A 16,140-nucleotide genomic window follows, 5' to 3' on the forward strand; every position below is an offset into this window, starting at 1 on the left:
TCGGCGGCTCCCCTTGCGAGGGCGCCCCCTCCTCCCGACCCGACCCGCGCACACCCCTGGCGTCCCGAGGGGCTGGCAGCGCGGCGGCCGCCGCCGCCTCCTCGCCCACCTCCCGCGGCGCCGCGACCCTTCAGTGCCCTCCCGGCTGCGCCGCCCGCTCCCGCAGCTCCACCCCCGCCGAGGGGACCTCCGTGTCTCGGGGACTTCCTGCCTCTTCCGCTCCTCCGCCTCGCGGGGAGACCGGCCTCCCCCGGAGACCAAAGCCGCAGCAGGCACCCGAGGGCTCCCCCAGCAAAGGAACCTAGGGTCCGGCACCCACACCCCACCCCCGAAATGCCTGGGCGACCAGGGTCCGCGCGGGGCCCCGGGGCGACAGGCACAAGCGAGCCCCCGCCGACGCGCCGCCCTCCCGGCGGCCTGAGCCTCCCGCGCCCCCGCCAACCGCCCCGGCCCCCGCCCGGCACCCTGCGGCTCCTCTCAGCCCCCGGTCGGCGGGGCAGCACGGAAAGCCCCGCGCGCCCCCGGCCGCCAACTCACCCGGGACCAGACGAGGCGCAGAGGGAAAGCGGCTCCGCCGACGCTCGCGGCGACCGGTCGCGGGCCCGGGATGCAGCGGCGCGCAGACCCAGGGCGCCTCCGAGGCGCGGGCCGCCGCCGCCGCCGCCTTCCAGCCCACGCCGAGAGTCCGAGCCTCCGGGAAGGGCCGCAGTTTCCTCACGCGTTGCCAAGCCCCCTGGACAACAGGGCTCCCGGGCCGCCCTCGGAGGAACCGGGGCTGGAGCGAGGCGGGCGAGGAGGCGCAGACGCCCGGCTGAGGCGGCGCGGCGGGACGCGGACTTGTTCGCTCGAACCCTGAGGAGCCGAGACTGCGGGGGCGGCTCTCGCTCACTGCGCATGCGTCGCTTTCTCGCAGCTGCGGATGGTCGCCTGTTCCCCGGGGGAGAGCGAGCGGGAGACCATCCCGCTACTTAGGATAAGCTCGGTAAATGACGGCAGCTGTGACTGCTGCGTTACAGTGGCCCAGGTGTGGCCCGAGTGGGCACGCTGTTATTTTTGACCTGCAGTGGGAAATTAGAGGCTTAGTGATCTCCTATTGTGCGTGGTTTTTCTTAAGAGGTTTATTTTTGTAACCTTAAGTTAGAGTTTTTGTTATTCATTCTTTAGTTTTATTCCTTTAAAATGTGCCATTCAATGATTGAGAACAAAAAACAGTGTAGATTTATTAGAAAAACTATTTGAGAGCTAGTGTTCTAAAACAGGCAGGAGCCAAAGTTAAAATTCTGAAATCAACACGTTTTACAATAATACTGAAGTGTTACAGACTAGCCTATAGCTTTAAAAAACTTTTTTTATTTAAGCTTGTACCTAAAGTACTTAAGCGGTATATATAAAAATACATATATTTTAATTGAAGTGAGTTGATTTGTAATGTGGACCATTGATGAGTGGCAGGTCGGCCTTCCCTGCTAGTCCAATCTGGGAAATGAGGGACATAGTGTCCTAGCCTGGGGAGCCTGGGGAGAGCTCCCTTTCCTCGTGAGTTATTTGCCTCATGACCTGGGGAGACAAGGAAAGCTGAAAAGCCGGGGTTCCCAAGAACCACATCCTCAGCTTCCATCACAATGGGCCTCACAGCAGGATGGGGAGGAGACTGGCCCCCACCCAGTCCCCTCTTCCCTGCAGCCCCACCTGCCAGAGCTCCAAGGTGGCCAGCAGGTCCCCCGTGGTGGCGCTGCGCCAGTAGATCTGGTAGGACTCGAGCTGGGGCGGGAAGCAGGGTGGGCAGTATGCCTCGCTGGCCCCCTTCACCACGGGCTTGGCAAAGTTCAGGCCCATGAAGTCTGCTTTGCCCTGACACGACAAAGAGCCAAGGTGGCCTCTCAGTGCTTGAATTTACCAAGCACGTTCACATCCCAGATCACATTCAGTCCCCCACAGCCCCGTGGAGTTGCATTTTACACATGGGGAGCAACCCATTTTATAGATGGGGAAACCAAGTCTCAGGCTAGCTCAGGCCAGGTTGGTAGTGAACGGCAGATGCGGTACTCAGACTACAAATAGGTGCGCCTGCCTCTAGTCTAGAACTCGCTCGTGGCACCCCAGTCCTCCACTCCCCAACTCCAGCGCTCCCGTGGAAAGCTGGGCAGCTGACTGTGGTAGGTGTGGGCAGGGGCCGGGGAGTCCCTGGGGTGGGGGAGGTCGGGGACAGCAGGCCTTTCTGACACATCTCTTGAAGATTCTGGGCCTGAATTTGGTCTGTCTATGCTGGGAGGCGGAATGCCCTGGCCCATCTCCTCCCTGAGGCCCCAGAGTCCTCGAGCATCAGGAAGGAGTCAGACTGCGGTGACAGGGCAGGGGACACCTGGGGTGTCCTGGAGGGGCTGCCCAACCCTCCAGCTTCCCAGCAAGCACCTGCCCGAGGGGCTCAGGGGAGAGCGGGGGAGGGGGCCGTCAGTGCGGGTGTAGTGAGGGGACATTGGGGTGGTCCCTGGTGCTGGAGCCCACCTACACCAGTGTCCTGGCCATAGATTTCAATGACAACGATGGGGGGGTCATCTAGGAACTCATGAGCTTCCCCACAGCACTCAAGGGTGTTGAACACCAGCACCTGGTCCCAGGTGGGGCACAGGGTCTCATTCAGCACCTGTAGCTCAGGGCGGGGGGGATGGATAATCAGTGGTTGTGGGTGGGCAGATACCCGAGCAGGACTCACCCCCAGTCACTATGGTTTCCAGGGGGCTCAGGGGCAGGAGGGACATAACCCCTGACTCTTCTGGGAATCTTAAAATGAAGGTTGATGTGAGGTCTGCTCCTGATCCTGTTCCCTCAGCCCCTACCAGGTCTTCCCTGTCCTCCATGCAGAATGTAAGCACATTAAAGCCTCCACCATGTGGCCCGGGTCCCCAGGTATCTGCCAGGCTTCCCTCTGTGGGTCTGGGGTGCTGGCTGATCTGTCTCCCCAGGCCCCAGAAGCTCACAGGCCTCCCCCAGTGCCCGCAAAGCCAGTGTCACTCCCTCTTCCCCCAGCCCTTGCCTCTGTGCTCTGACTTGAATTGATAAAGAAGACTCGGGCAAGGGGCCTGAGAGGCCACTGCTGTCAGCAGCACAGAGGCTCCAAGCCTGGTACCTGCGGGCAAGGGGCTGGAAAGCCTGCTTCTCTGTGGGGAGAGCAGGCTAGGGGGCTGGGAACAGGCAACCCCAGCACTCTCCCAGGGTGAGGATTGGGAGCCAGGGGCTTCCCTGGGCCTGGCTACAACCTGCCTCGCTCACTGGTGCAGACCAGGCTGCTGGGCAGGAGGGAGTGCAGGCCCAAACCTGGGGCCCCTAGGCCCCCTCAAAGCCGCAGGGCAGGCCCCACTGGAAGTCCCCACGCTGCCTGCTGTGGCCCAGCCACAGGCAGGGCTCCAGCCTGGCTTGCGCTGTCCAGCCCGCCATGCCGAAGACCCGCTTCCCTGGCTGCTGGGGGTGGGCGTGGGATCAGCTTCCGGAGCCCGTGGGGTGAGGAAGGGGCAGGGGGCTACAGGAGGTCGTGGTCAGAGGGCCTCTGTCCCTCTGCAGCCATCCCACTGGGCTGTGGGGTTGGGAACAGAGCTCCAAGGAGGATGGATGGGATGGGGCCCTCTGCCATTCCTACTCTCTCCACCTCTTCTCTAAGCACCCCATCAGCTCAGGCCAGCCAGACCCGGGGTGGGCACGCTGCTCCCTCCAAGGGAGGCTGACCCCTTGAACAAAGCACGAACCCCTCCACCCCCTAATCTGATTTCCCTTCCGGCACCTTGAGGAAGAGCACCTTGATCTGGTGTGGTCCTCACCCAGCTCCTCCCCCACGATGGAGAAGAGCAGGTCCTGGGGTGGGGGGCACCGGGATGAGGCCATGTGCTCATCGTCGCTCATCATCCAGATGAAGACGTCGGGGATGCTGTGTGGGCCTGCGGTGGGCAGGTGGGGGCCCGTAAGGGAGAGGTCCTGCCCCTTGGCCAGCCCTAGACCCACGGAGGGAAGGACCCCTGATGCTGGGATTTCCTTCTCCTCCCGTGGATCCAGTGGGAAGAACACCCGACAGGGTGAAAGGCTTGGTCACCCCCGTCCCCCAATGGCTGTCAGAGCAGGAGGGGCCTCCTGGGTGGTCTGGCTCAGCGCCCCCTGTGCAGCCCCACTTCTGCCTTGGGTCACTGGGGTTTGGGGCTGGCATCCCCTCTGTGCATGCCTTCAGGGCGCACACCTTGTCTGCCAGGAAGTGCAGCTTCTGCAGCAAGTTCTGGCTTAGCCTCAGCTTGTCCCACACTGTGTGCTGCTTCACCTGTGCCCACAGGGTCTTTGCCTGTTGCCCCAGTCTCTCCTGCAGGGTCGGGGGTGTACGTGGGGCTCAGTCCACGACTTGTGATGGAGGCTGCCCTTGGGGGCTGTGACTTCAGAGCAGATGTCCCCCCACCTTGGGTTGCCTTTCCACCTCCAGATCCTCCCCATCCCCCATGTGGTCCAGCGGCATCCTCACCTGTTCCTGCACACAGGACTTGAGGCACTCTCCTCCTAGCCTGGTGCAGGACGAGGGGCCCTGGTGCTTGTCAGCCAGTGAGAGGAAGCGTCTGGGGCAGAAAGTGGGGAACAGGGCTTAGCAGAGCCCACCTGCCAGCAGGAGGCCTGCAAATGCCTCCTTCTCTGCCAGCCCCCTCTTCTGCGTGCCACGCCACCCCCGCCCCGTTCAGCAGCCCTGCCGCTCACCAGCAGCCACAGCTCGGCTCCTCCAGGACGCCCTGCAGTCGTCGCTCAGGGTAGGACTTGTCCATTTTGATCATCTCCTGCACATCATCCAGGCCCTCTTACTCTGAACCAGGAGTGACAGCCCCAGCCTCCATCAGCTCACGAGGGGCTAGTGCCCTAGGACCTCTCATGAGCACTGTCCCTGGAGTGTCCCCCCATCGAAAAAAAGGTCCCCCTGTTACACAACTTCCACTCGTACCTTTATGAGCCCGACTGGCAGTTCATGGAGAGCAAGGAGAAGGACCGACAAGTGCTGGAGGACTTTTCCAGGATCTCCCTGCAGTTCAGAAATCTGGCTGAGAAATATCAGACGGTGATTGTTGACATTTGCTGGAAGATGGGATTTGGGATGACGGAGTGTTTGGATAAGCAAGTGACGTCTGCGCAGGAGTGGGACAAGTACTGTCACTACGTGGCTGGGCTGGTGCGGACTGGCCTTTCCCATCTATTCTCGGCCTCAGAGTTTGAAGACCCCTTAGTTGGTGAAGACACAGAGCGTGCCAACTCCACGGGCCTGTTCCTGCAGAAAAGAAACATCATTCGTGATTATCTGGAAGACCAGTGAGAAGGAAGAGAGTTTTGGCCTCAAGAAGTTTGGGGCAAGTACGTGAAGAAGCTGGGCGACTTTGCTAAGCCAGAGCGCGCTGACGTGGCTGTGCAGTGCCTGAACGAGCTGATAGCCAACACACTGCACCACATCCCCGATGTCATCACCTACCTTTCACGGCTGAGAAACCAGATTGTGTTTAACTCCTGCGCTATTCCACAGGTCATGGCCATTGCTACTTTGGCCACCTGTTACAATAATCAGCAGGTGTTCAGAGGGGTGGTGAAGATTTGGAAAGGGCAAGCAGTCACCCTGATGATGGATGCCACCAATATGCCAGCCATCAAAGCTATAATACACCCGTACATGGAGGAGACTTATCACAGAATTCCTGGCTCCGACCCATGTTCTGGTAAAACAAGGCAGATCATCTCCACGATCAGAACACAGAATCTTCCCAATTGCCAGCTCATCTCCCGGAGCCACTACTCCCCCATCTACCTGTCATTTGTCATGCTCCTGGTGGCCCTGAGCTGGCAGTACCCGAGCACCCTGTCCCAGGTCACAGAGGACTACGTTCAGACCAGAGAGCACTGAGGCGGGGTTGGTCTGGAGACCAAATCCGCTGGGAAGTGGGCTGACCTTTTCAGGGATAGACGATGGCTTCCCCGCTTCGATACTGATGGTCATGTCATCTTCCAGAGTGTCCAGAGCTCAGAGAACCAAATAAAATATGCACACTGCATGGCGCATTTCCCCATCCAGCGCCTCGATAACAGCTGCGAAACTGCGACTGGTCTGATTCAGATACTTTTAGCAAGTTTTCAAGCAGCTGCTGAGTGAATCCTGGGGGCAGTGGAGACACATGGCGGTGGCAGGCGCGGAGGAGCTGGCGTGGGGCCGGGGCAGGCCCGCAGCGGGGCTCCGCAGCTGGCCGCAGACGCCCACTCCCCGCAGCCGGTCCCTGCAGGGCCAGGCAGCGGGGGGCGAGGGGCAGCCGCCCCGGGGGGTGCCTGCGCTCCTGGGCGCCGTGGCGGGGCTCCGCCCCGAGGTCCACTTGAAGAGGGACGTGGCCTTGGTGCCGCAGGTGGCCGCAGCCATGGGAATCGTGGGGCCAGCGCAGTTTTTCCTCCATAGACCCCAGCAGAGTGGAGGAGCCCACTTTCCTTTCATAAGGAAACCACCAGTTTCTCTGTTTTCAGAGCCTGGAGGCCTTCATGTTCATGGGTTTTCAGTTCCTGAAGGAGGAAGCCACTTCTGGCCTAAGTCTGTGGTCTGGTGGACTCACAGGGGCTGGGAGGGACTTAGGGCTAGATGTGAAGGGTGGAAGCGGTGCAGGCCACAGACAGAGGGGTTGGCCAGTGGCATCCAGGGAAACCCAGGACTGGATGGGCTAGGATTCCAACACGACACTCTGGGTGGCCCTCAGACCTTCTTCTGCTCTTGGGACTTGGGTGGGGACAGGAACTCCTGCTGGGGCCATTCCTGCAGTCCTTCACCCGCCCGACGGCAAGCGGCTGGGCAGACATGCCTTGTGTGTTGTGAGGGAAGCTTCCAGGCTGAGGGAGGTCATTTGAAGCATTCCCCCCCCACCAGATGTCCCCTCCCTCCCCGGCCTGGCCCTGACCAGCTTGTCTGCGATGTGTCCATGATGCTGGCACTGCAGAGGCAGCGGCGTTGGTCTGGCCACCAGCTCTTGATGCAAATGCAGGGCTTGCACTCCTGGTATGGCAGATGGAAGAAGTTCCTAGGGGGTGGGGAGCAGGTGGGAGGTTGAGGACTTGGGTGCCCAGGGAGGTGGCAGCGGGAGTGGGCCATGAGAGGATGGGGGCAGCGGACAGCACCTCCCAGCACCCTCCGTCCCGCTGGCTCACCAGTCGGTGATCTGGTGCTGCATGGGTGGGGTGGAGGAGACTGAGGCTAAGTCCCCAGCCTCCTCAGACTCGTTATCACTCGTGTTCTGGATCAGATCGACCTTCTCCTCCTCCCTTGGATCCTTCTGAAGCCGAGGCTGCTGAGGGTGTGACAGGCCATCAGATTCATTCCCATAGTTGCCTGGAGGCAGAGGAGGGCTTGCAAGGGACTAGAGTCCCCACCCTGCCCTCCAGTCCAGAGCTTTGTGCGAGGGAAGAGGGAAAGTCAGGGAAAGAGGCAGGTGCTGGGGTCGGAACCAGCGCAGACAGGACAGAGCACTAGCCAGAGAAAGAGACCTCCCTGGGGCCCCGATGACCACTGAGCTCAAGGTCCCGCCTGGGAAGTGCCCCGGACTCCCACCCTCTCCTCGCCCACCCGGCAAGGCCTCGCTCCCTTCTGCGGGGGGGCTTCTTCCCTGCCTGTGCCCCTCACACAGCCTAGCCCTAGGCGGAGCTAAGGTGCACCCGGTGGGGCGTGTGTGCACTCAGGGATGGACGTTGTGTGCTGTGTGGGCCCCTGAGGACACGCGAGGGAAGTGGTCAAAGTTCCCCTCCCCCCAGGGCTGTGGCGCAGGGCCTGGCAGTGACCACCCAGCACCACCCCCAGGCCTGAGGACCCCTCTGTGCGCCCAGCTCTCCCCTACGGTGACCTCACAGGTGATGGGCTTGTGTCCATTTCCCAGTCGATCACTGAGGCCTCCAGAAAGGCTCCAAATAGAAAGAATTCTCCCACCTTCCGCATGCAGCTCTGTGGAGAAGGTGGTTCAGAGCATCCTGAGAACTTAGCCGGGATGTTGGGCCTGCGGCCAGGCCTCCTACTACCATCTCACAGACAGGCCCTGGGGGTTAATGGTGGGGGACATGCTACCCAGCTGTGGAGCTGGGAGCCCGGACACTGAAGGTCCAATTCCTTTTGCCCCGCAGCCTGGATGTCCCTGGGGGAAAGGCTGCTCTGTCCAACGCGAGGACAGCCACCGCCAGGAACAGGGCAGAGGGAGGGCTCCACCTCAGGACCTCCGGGCACAGCAGTCACAGGCAGTGGAAGGGGACACTGCTTCCTGGGCAGGGAGGTCTCATCCTGAGGTCCAGTCCCCGAGGCAGGCAGGGTGGCCACAGGCTGAGCCTGGGCCCAGGCTGCTGGAGAGGGAAGGGGACTGAGTAGGGGCTCTGTAGGACAGCACAGAGCACCCCCCCCTAGCAGGGGCCTCACCTCCGAGATGGGCATGGCCTGCTCCCCCTGCACCTCCAAGGGGCCGGTGAGCTCAGGGTTGGAGGTGTCCAGGATTTCCACCCCCAGGCCCCACATGAGGCGGGAGAGAAAGGACACAGCCTCCCCCAGGCCCTCGTTTCGGTCCTGGTGCTCGTCGGGCAGCGTGTGGTTGCGTGTGGAGCCGCACACACTCACCCAGGAGGGCCCAGCGTGGGCAGCACGCCTGCGGGTGGGGTCAGGGGGTGGAGGGGCTCACTCAGGGTGGGGGGAATCTCTTTAGGGGGCTCCCAGCCTGCACCTCCTGGTTGCTGAGCTGAGGACCTCATGCCTGGTTCGGGGAGTCACCCGAGGCCAGAGAGGACCTAGGGGGCGGCTTGAGGCTCTCAAGGGCCTCAGGGAGGGCTCGTGTCTGCTGTGCGCCATGACGGGGTGGCCTTCTCACGCACATGGGGCACTGTCATGTGTCACCTTACTCCCTGCGGGGCCTGAGCTGGCGGTGGCGCCCACATACACCCACCTCCACGTCTGTGCCGCGAAGTCGTGCTGCCCGCTGCCCAGTGCCTGCTCCCAGGCCGCTGACAAGCCACTTGAAGGATAGCTGCGTGCCACCACGGTCTCCCCTGCTTCAGCAGACCCCTCCCCTCCTCTCCAAAGGTCCTTCCTCTCTGCCTCTGCCTGTTAAACGTTCTTCCCCCACGAAGCCCTCCCATTTCCTAGTCCCGACTATTTTTCTCCCGTTGGGATTTGTCATGGCTCATGCGAAACATGGATCCAATTCTGCCTTATGTCTTTTGTTTGGTTTTTGTTCGGCCTAGCTTATAAAAAACATTACAGCATTTTAAAATTTGAGGTATCCTTCGTGTAAGATAAAATTCACCATTTTAAGTATGCATTTCAGTGGTTTTTAGTGTATTCACTGGGTTGTGCAACCATCCAGGACATTTCTATCCCCCTCAAAACAAACCCCGTAGCTTTCAGCAGGACATCCCCCTCCCCTACCCCCACCCTTGGGAAACCACGTATTGACTTGCTGTCTCTATGAATTTGCTTATTCTGGATATTTCATGTAAACAGAATCGTACAATCTGTGTGGTCTTTTGTGCCTCATGCCTCAGGTTTTGTGCATTTAGTAGCACATCCGTCTCCCTCATCCCCAGTGAGCACCGTGAGGACAGGATGGATTCCTCCCTTGCTCTGTATCCCGTACCCAGTTCAGTGCCCAGGTCCTAGGCGGGGTGAGTCCTTCCAAGTCCCCACAAGTCTGCAGATAGGTACTAGGGGGCAGTACGCATGTGTATGTGATGTGCATATATATATATGCACACATAGATGATTGTCATTATTTCATCATTTCACAGATGCGAAAACAGATACAAAGCTCACACAGCTTCTAACTGTCAGAGCAGCTGGGCTTCGAATCTGGGCAGCCTGGCTCAGACAGGCCCAGGCAGCTCTGTGCAGAGCTGAGTCCTGAGTTTCCACCCTTCCCCTGAGGCAGAGGCTGCTGGCAAAGCCCTGAGCAAGCCCACTGCTGCTCCGGCAGAGGTGTGGGATGGTGGGGGCCTGTGTGGGAATTTCTCTGACTCTGCCCCTTCAGTCCCACCCCCACCCCACCCCCAGCTTCCTGCTACTCAGCGTTGTCTCCATCATTGGAATCCTTCAGCATGTCAGTGAAGTGGGCACCTATGGGCACGTCGTTGACCTTGTCCAAGTCCCAGGTCTGTATTTCATGTACTTGCAGATTTGGGGGCAGGTCTGTAAAGACCACTGCTCATTCCACATTGGCTCATAGCTGCTCTTCTGCACTGAGGTCCTGCCCTGGTGGGAGGCGGTGAGAGCTTGCATGTGTGTGAGCGCGTGTGTCTGCGGGTGAGTGGGTACATATGTGTTATGTGTGGCTCATAGCAGCTGTGCACGTGTGTGTGTGTGTGTGTGCACGCTCCTCTCCTCACTCTTCCCCTCGACCAGCCTCTGAGACCCTCCTCCCTCACAGTGTCCCCCACTTCAGCTCTTGGTCTCTGTGACCTGGGGGCAGGGAGGTAACCCTAAGGCCCAGACTGGCCTGGCCCCCAGCCCCTCTGAGCTGGAGCTCCTCTAATCTCTCCTCACATCCACAGGTGAACGCACCAAGGTGATCAAAGTCCAGTCTGGTGGCTTCTGATTCTGCCTCACGTCTGTCCCCAGGATCCCTTGACCATCCCTCTGCACCCTGGTGCCTGTCACCCCACGCCCCAGCCTCCTGCTGCCTGTGCCCCAATCCCTTTTGGCCAGCAAAGATGACTTGCACATAAGGTTCAACCAGGTCCTTGTTCTCACCAGTGAAATCCTTCTTCACGTTGGCCATGGGGCTTGTGTTTGTGTGGGGAAGCCCCTCTGCTCAGTAAATTTCACGTAGAACCGGGCCCGCTGGCATTCAGGGGGCACCCCCTCAGGGAGCAGCAAGTTCCTGCCGGCGCATACAGTTAGGACTGTTGTGGCCAGACCGGGCGCCCAGACTCCTGCCCCCGCATCTGCACACCTCTTGGGCCCAGGACAGCATGTGAAGGACGGCTGAGAAGGACCACACCAGGACTGAAGATGCTCAAGTTGACGGTACCTGGTCTCTCGTGGGATCCTGGGCAAATCTCCCCAGCTCTCTGAGCCTCAGCTTCCTCACTGGGAAGACGGGAATAACAGCCCCTTCCCAGGAGTAGGATAAGGCTCCCTTCCAGGAGTGTGAGAAACAGGTGAAAACACACGAGCACTTTGTAAACTGCAGAGGGAAAGATCCATCCTGGTAACACTGTCCCCTTTCCTAGCTGGGTGTCACATCTTTTGTCTCCCACACAGAAACCTCACCCATGGCCACCATGCTCCCTCCCCGGCCCACCGAAGTCATGACTCACTGGATCCCAGCACTTTCTCCCACTGTGTTCAGACAAGGTCCCAGAATATTTCCCAACAACCACTGTCAGCTGGTTAAAATTGGCACAGAAAACAAAATGGCTTTGCTCTCCTAGGTGTAGACTCAAGATCCTGCAGCTCTGGGAATCTGCCCCTTTTTTTCCAAGCTTCTCACAGACAGAAGTCCAGATGTCAAACGACTGTCATTTCTGACTGTCCGCTGTGAACCCAGCCCTCCTGGCCCCAGGCCTTTCTGTCCGTGTGGAGAGTCCGTGGACACTGGGGCTGGCTCCTTCCAGGGACAGCTTGTCCTTCTGAGTGTGTGGCTGAGGGAGACAGAGGGAGGGCACAGTCTCTGGGCCAGGTCCACCCTGGGCGTTCCCTTGTGCCCCTGGAAGGGCCGGGCCAGGTCACCAGGGACCAGGGAAGACGGGCGCCTCACCCCTCGATGCCATCCTCGTCCATCTGGCTGGCCTCATGGGGTGGCTTGGTGTCGGCCCCCTTGCCCACCACGGCGACGTGACACCTCCCATGGCCCCTCGGCCCCGTGGGGACGTGTGCGGGGGCCGGCAGGACAGCCGGCCCGCGGGGCAGCCAGGGCTCTGCGGCGGTGAGCGGGGCCCCGAGCCCGGGCCGCTCCCACCCTTGGGGCCGCCGCGCAGCCCGAGCAGAGCGCCGTGCTGGCGCCTGGAGTCCAGGCCGTCGGGCCCAGCGGCCCTAGGGACACAGCTCCGCCTGCCTCTGGGCCAGAGGACACACGTTCCCCGAGCCCCGGCCCGGTCATGCCCCTGGGGTGTGGGGTGGCGGAACTGGCACCTCAGGAGCAGGGGGCCGTGGCCTAGGCTGCCCCAGAGCATCAGGTTCTTGCTGGAACAGATGATTGCGGGACAGACATAGGAACAGGTAGCCAGACGGCTGGGTGGGGAGACGGATAGAGGGTTTGTGGGGGGCTGCCAGGCCAGCTGAAAATGTAGATGGATGGGTGGTGGATGGATAAATGGATAGAGGATGGATTAATATGTGGACAGGCGGGTGGGTGGATGAGTGGATACACGGGCAGGTGGACAGGTGTGCGCATGACTGGCTGAACTGGGGGACATTTAGCGAGGAAGGAGAATGAGACTCAGAAAGGACATAAAATCTGCCTTCAAAGTTAAAGGCTATTTGAAGAGGGAGTGGGTTTATTCTTTCTGTCCTTTCATAGAGAGATCGGACTAGGTGTTTTTAAGGTCTCTTGAAGTTTCCATGTTCTATGGTTTTGTGATTTTTATGTGTATAATCTTGGGTTTTGAACTTCAGCTTCCTGGCCTGAATGATAGTTATAATGTGCACCAGCCACGTGTCTGCTAGTGTGAACCACAAGGAATCGCCAATTTGTTCAACCTAGTAGTTTAGTGGCACCTCCGAGACACAACTTCTCTTGGCCTCATTTATCTCTTCTGTAGAATGGGGAGGAATGCTGATGCCTCCCTCACTGCTTGGTGAGGGTCAGATGTGACAGTCACACATTGTAGTGTCACTGTCAAAGGGCTAACGAGGTCCTTACTATACCCCCAGTGACAAGTCCACTTGCAGGGCTTGGGTGGAGCCCAATGCCAGCTTGTGCGCCCGTGGTTCCCGGACTGGCCATGTGCTTAGCTGTTGTCTGTCAGGCCAAGGGCACTTTCTCTGCCTGGCCCAGCCATCGTCGCCAGCCCTCTGGGCCACCCCTCGGAGTTCCGTCACCGACCCCATGGAGGTTTGGCCCCAGGATCCCGTAGACACAGCCCCACATGGCTGTTCTCAGGTGGCCTGGGCCCCTTGATGGGTGGTCAGTGGAAGTGTCTGAGGGCCCAGCGTCACTGCACCTGGTGCTGAGGGCCACGGGGCCTTGTCGGGACTCACAAAGCCTAACTTCACCGCCGACCAGCTGGGCGACTGGGGAGGCCCGGGTGCTGCTCTGAGGTCCAGGCTCCCCAACTGTAAAAGGGGGCAATGCTGCCCACCCCGTGGGGCTCCTGTGAACCCCGCAGACTGGGTGCAGGTAGTCATTGTGTTTGTGTGCAGACAGGGCACCCTGCTGCCCTGCACACCCCATGGCTGTGTGTACTTGTGGCCCCACCCGAGTTCACGGTCCTGGCCAGGCTGAGACCAGGGGCTGGCAGGGTGGGAAGGACAGCGTGCCCCGCGCTCGCGGAGCGGTGTGCACTGACGCTGACCGGGCCATGCGACTACACACCAGGCTGGCAGCACGTGGTTCCCACATCCATCTTGAAGGACCCCACGAGGATGCCACTGTGCAGCAGGTTCTTGGAGTGAATCACCTTCCAGGCAGAACCAGCTGCCAGTCAGGAGGGATGGGGCCGAGGCTTTCCATGGGGCAGAGGGTTGACTCCTAGTGGTGCCACCTCACTCTTCCTTGGGACCTGAGCTTCACGGTGAAGCAGGAGGGCATCCAGCAGGGCAGGGGCGGCTCTCTGGGGCTTAGCATCAGGCTGTCCTGCCTTCTGTGATTTGCAGGCTCCCAGGTACAGGTGAGAAGGTTGTACACTCTCCAGAAGCATCTGGCTGATGGAGTGAGAGGGGCCCAAATCCAGCAGTGCTCGGCTTGCTCAGATGTGCGTCTGGGTGCAGGTCTGTTTTTCTGTGGCTGGCCAACCCAAAGGGGGTGCCTTTTGCAATTCTGCACAAAGGTGCAGTTGGAGCTAAGAGCGCCACCTGACAGGGAGTGTGCCCCCCTCACCGAGGTCTTGAAGATCCTGTCAAACATGCCATCAGGGGAGACGTGGAAGTCAGAGATGAAGTGCTGGAGGGCGAAGGCCCAAGACCTGGTATCACTGGGCCGGCAGAGGCTGAGTGCCGGGCCCCTCCCTCCTGGCAGCGCCTGTCTGCAACCTGGCCATGTCCCCTGAGCCCCAAAATGTGGATAAGCAGGAGAAGCAAGAACCATTGGACCCTGCTGACCCTGACGCAGCTGAGAGCTGTGTGGCCCTGAGCAACACACCTTCTGAACCCCAGCTTCGTAAGCTGTCAAGTGGGGGCAATGACCCACCTTAGAGTCTCATACTGGGCTTGACGAGGCACACGAGGTGCTGGAAGGTGCACTGTGGTTATCGGGGTCCCACAGACATCGCCATTAAAGTACAATGCTGCCTGCACGCTGCGCCCCAACTTGAGAGGTGTTAACTTTTACAATAAGCTGAGCCTTAGAACTGAGAACGGATGAACTTACTCGGCTGTCAGTGTAAATGCCGTGGCTGGGACCCGTCCTCCCCACTGGGATCTGCCACGCACAGGTGCAGCTTCCCCCAACTTCTCCTGACCTCAGCATGCCAGCCCTGGGAATTAGGGTGTGGGCAGTGAGCAGAGGGCCCACTGCTTTGGTGAACTTGTGGGCAGGAGGTGGAAGAAATGTGGCCCAAGTGCTTGGAATAAATGAGGAGGATTTGCTCCCAGCTGCTGGAGGCTCACGCTAGAGCATTGTGGGTAAAAGTGCCAACTTTAGAGACAAAAAGCCTGAGATTTGGGGCCAATCACTTCTTTCCTGGGCCTCAGTTTACCCCTCTGTGACATGGGGATTAATGATCCAGAGCCACCCTGGGGAACTGTTCCGGGGCACCGTTCACGACATTGCTGGGAGGCATGGCTATCAATCTAAATGGGATGACCCCAGTCAAGCACTCAGCCCAGGTCATGTCAGGGCACAGTGCATGCCAAGTGCTGCGCGTAGCAGCTCTCTGCCCAGGTGGTGCTGATCATGGGGGCTGAAGCTCTGGAGAGGCAGGTGGTCCACGCATTAGACACACAGATGGTACCTGACCCCTTGGGGAGACACCCCAGGAGAGTAGGTAAGAAATTAGGAAAGAAGGTGGCCCAGGACATGGCTCCAAGCAGCAGCAGCACTTGAGCAGTGGGCAGAGGGAGAAAGGTAGTGAGGTCAGGAGTTGGCGAGACAGGGGAAAGCGGGAGAGGGCAGGAGGTCCCCGGGGCGGGGGCAGCGAGAGGATGGAAGGACCTGGGCAGTCAAGGGAGAGGGGACAATGCTGGACCCTGAACTTAGGAACAGCCAAGTCCGTGGAGACCGGGGGAGGGCAGTTCCCGGAAAGCTGGGGGTGGGGCAGATGTGACTGCAGGTAGTAAAGTGAGGGAGGGATGGTCACTAGGAGGTACGGGGGACTGAGGAAAGGCACAGCTGGACGGACAGACAGACAGGTGGGCAGGTAGCTGGACAGACAGATGACACGCTTCTAGCTCCTGTCCTTGAGCAGGACAGTTCTCGCTCCGCTTAGGCTCTGTGGAGTGAAAGGCCTTGCAGGCCAAGGAGGAGCCAGAAGCAGAGAAAAGGCAGAGCCGGTGAAGCTGAGGGGAGGGTGTCCTGCTAGATCCTCTGGGACATAGGGAGAGAGTGATTCCAGACAAAGGGGAGGGGGTTCTAGGTAGAAGGAAAATGCCTGTGGGCAGGACTGGATGCACCCACAGAGAACGGGTCTTGCTCTGGCCTGTGGACGGCCAGGTTGCTCAGGGAGAGTGATGGTTGTGAGCCTCCCTTCTTGAAAGACAGGTCTCCCTTCTCGACAGCCAGGCAGGAGGGTCAAGGCCAGACCGGGTGCCTCGGAGCTGTGCCGGCCCTGGCGGAGGGAGGGGCTCCGCTAGCACTCTGAGCCGTCTGCGCTCATAATTCTTGTATCTCCGGAGCTGACTTCCCCTTTGTCATTACCTACGTGATGTTGATTACTTTCACCTCCCTCTATCATGTTTAGCGGAGCCACAGGCAGGTTCCTATCAACTCAGAGAATTAGCAGGAAGCAGTCCACCCCTGGGACCAGGGGAATATTATAACAGGAAGA

At 59.8% G+C, this 16,140-nt stretch overlaps 2 pseudogenes; one reads left to right on the forward strand and one right to left on the reverse strand.

Annotated features, from left to right (window-relative positions):
• Nucleotides 1-16,140, reverse strand: part of LOC116279086 (otoferlin-like) — a 445,501-nt pseudogene that overhangs the window by 420,411 nt on the left and 8,950 nt on the right.
• On the forward strand, nucleotides 1,689-6,053 carry LOC102544634 (squalene synthase pseudogene; annotated as a pseudogene).

The sequence above is a fragment of the Vicugna pacos genome, chromosome 8 (assembly GCF_048564905.1).
Source record: "Vicugna pacos chromosome 8, VicPac4, whole genome shotgun sequence".
NCBI classification, from domain to species: domain Eukaryota; kingdom Metazoa; phylum Chordata; class Mammalia; order Artiodactyla; family Camelidae; genus Vicugna; species Vicugna pacos.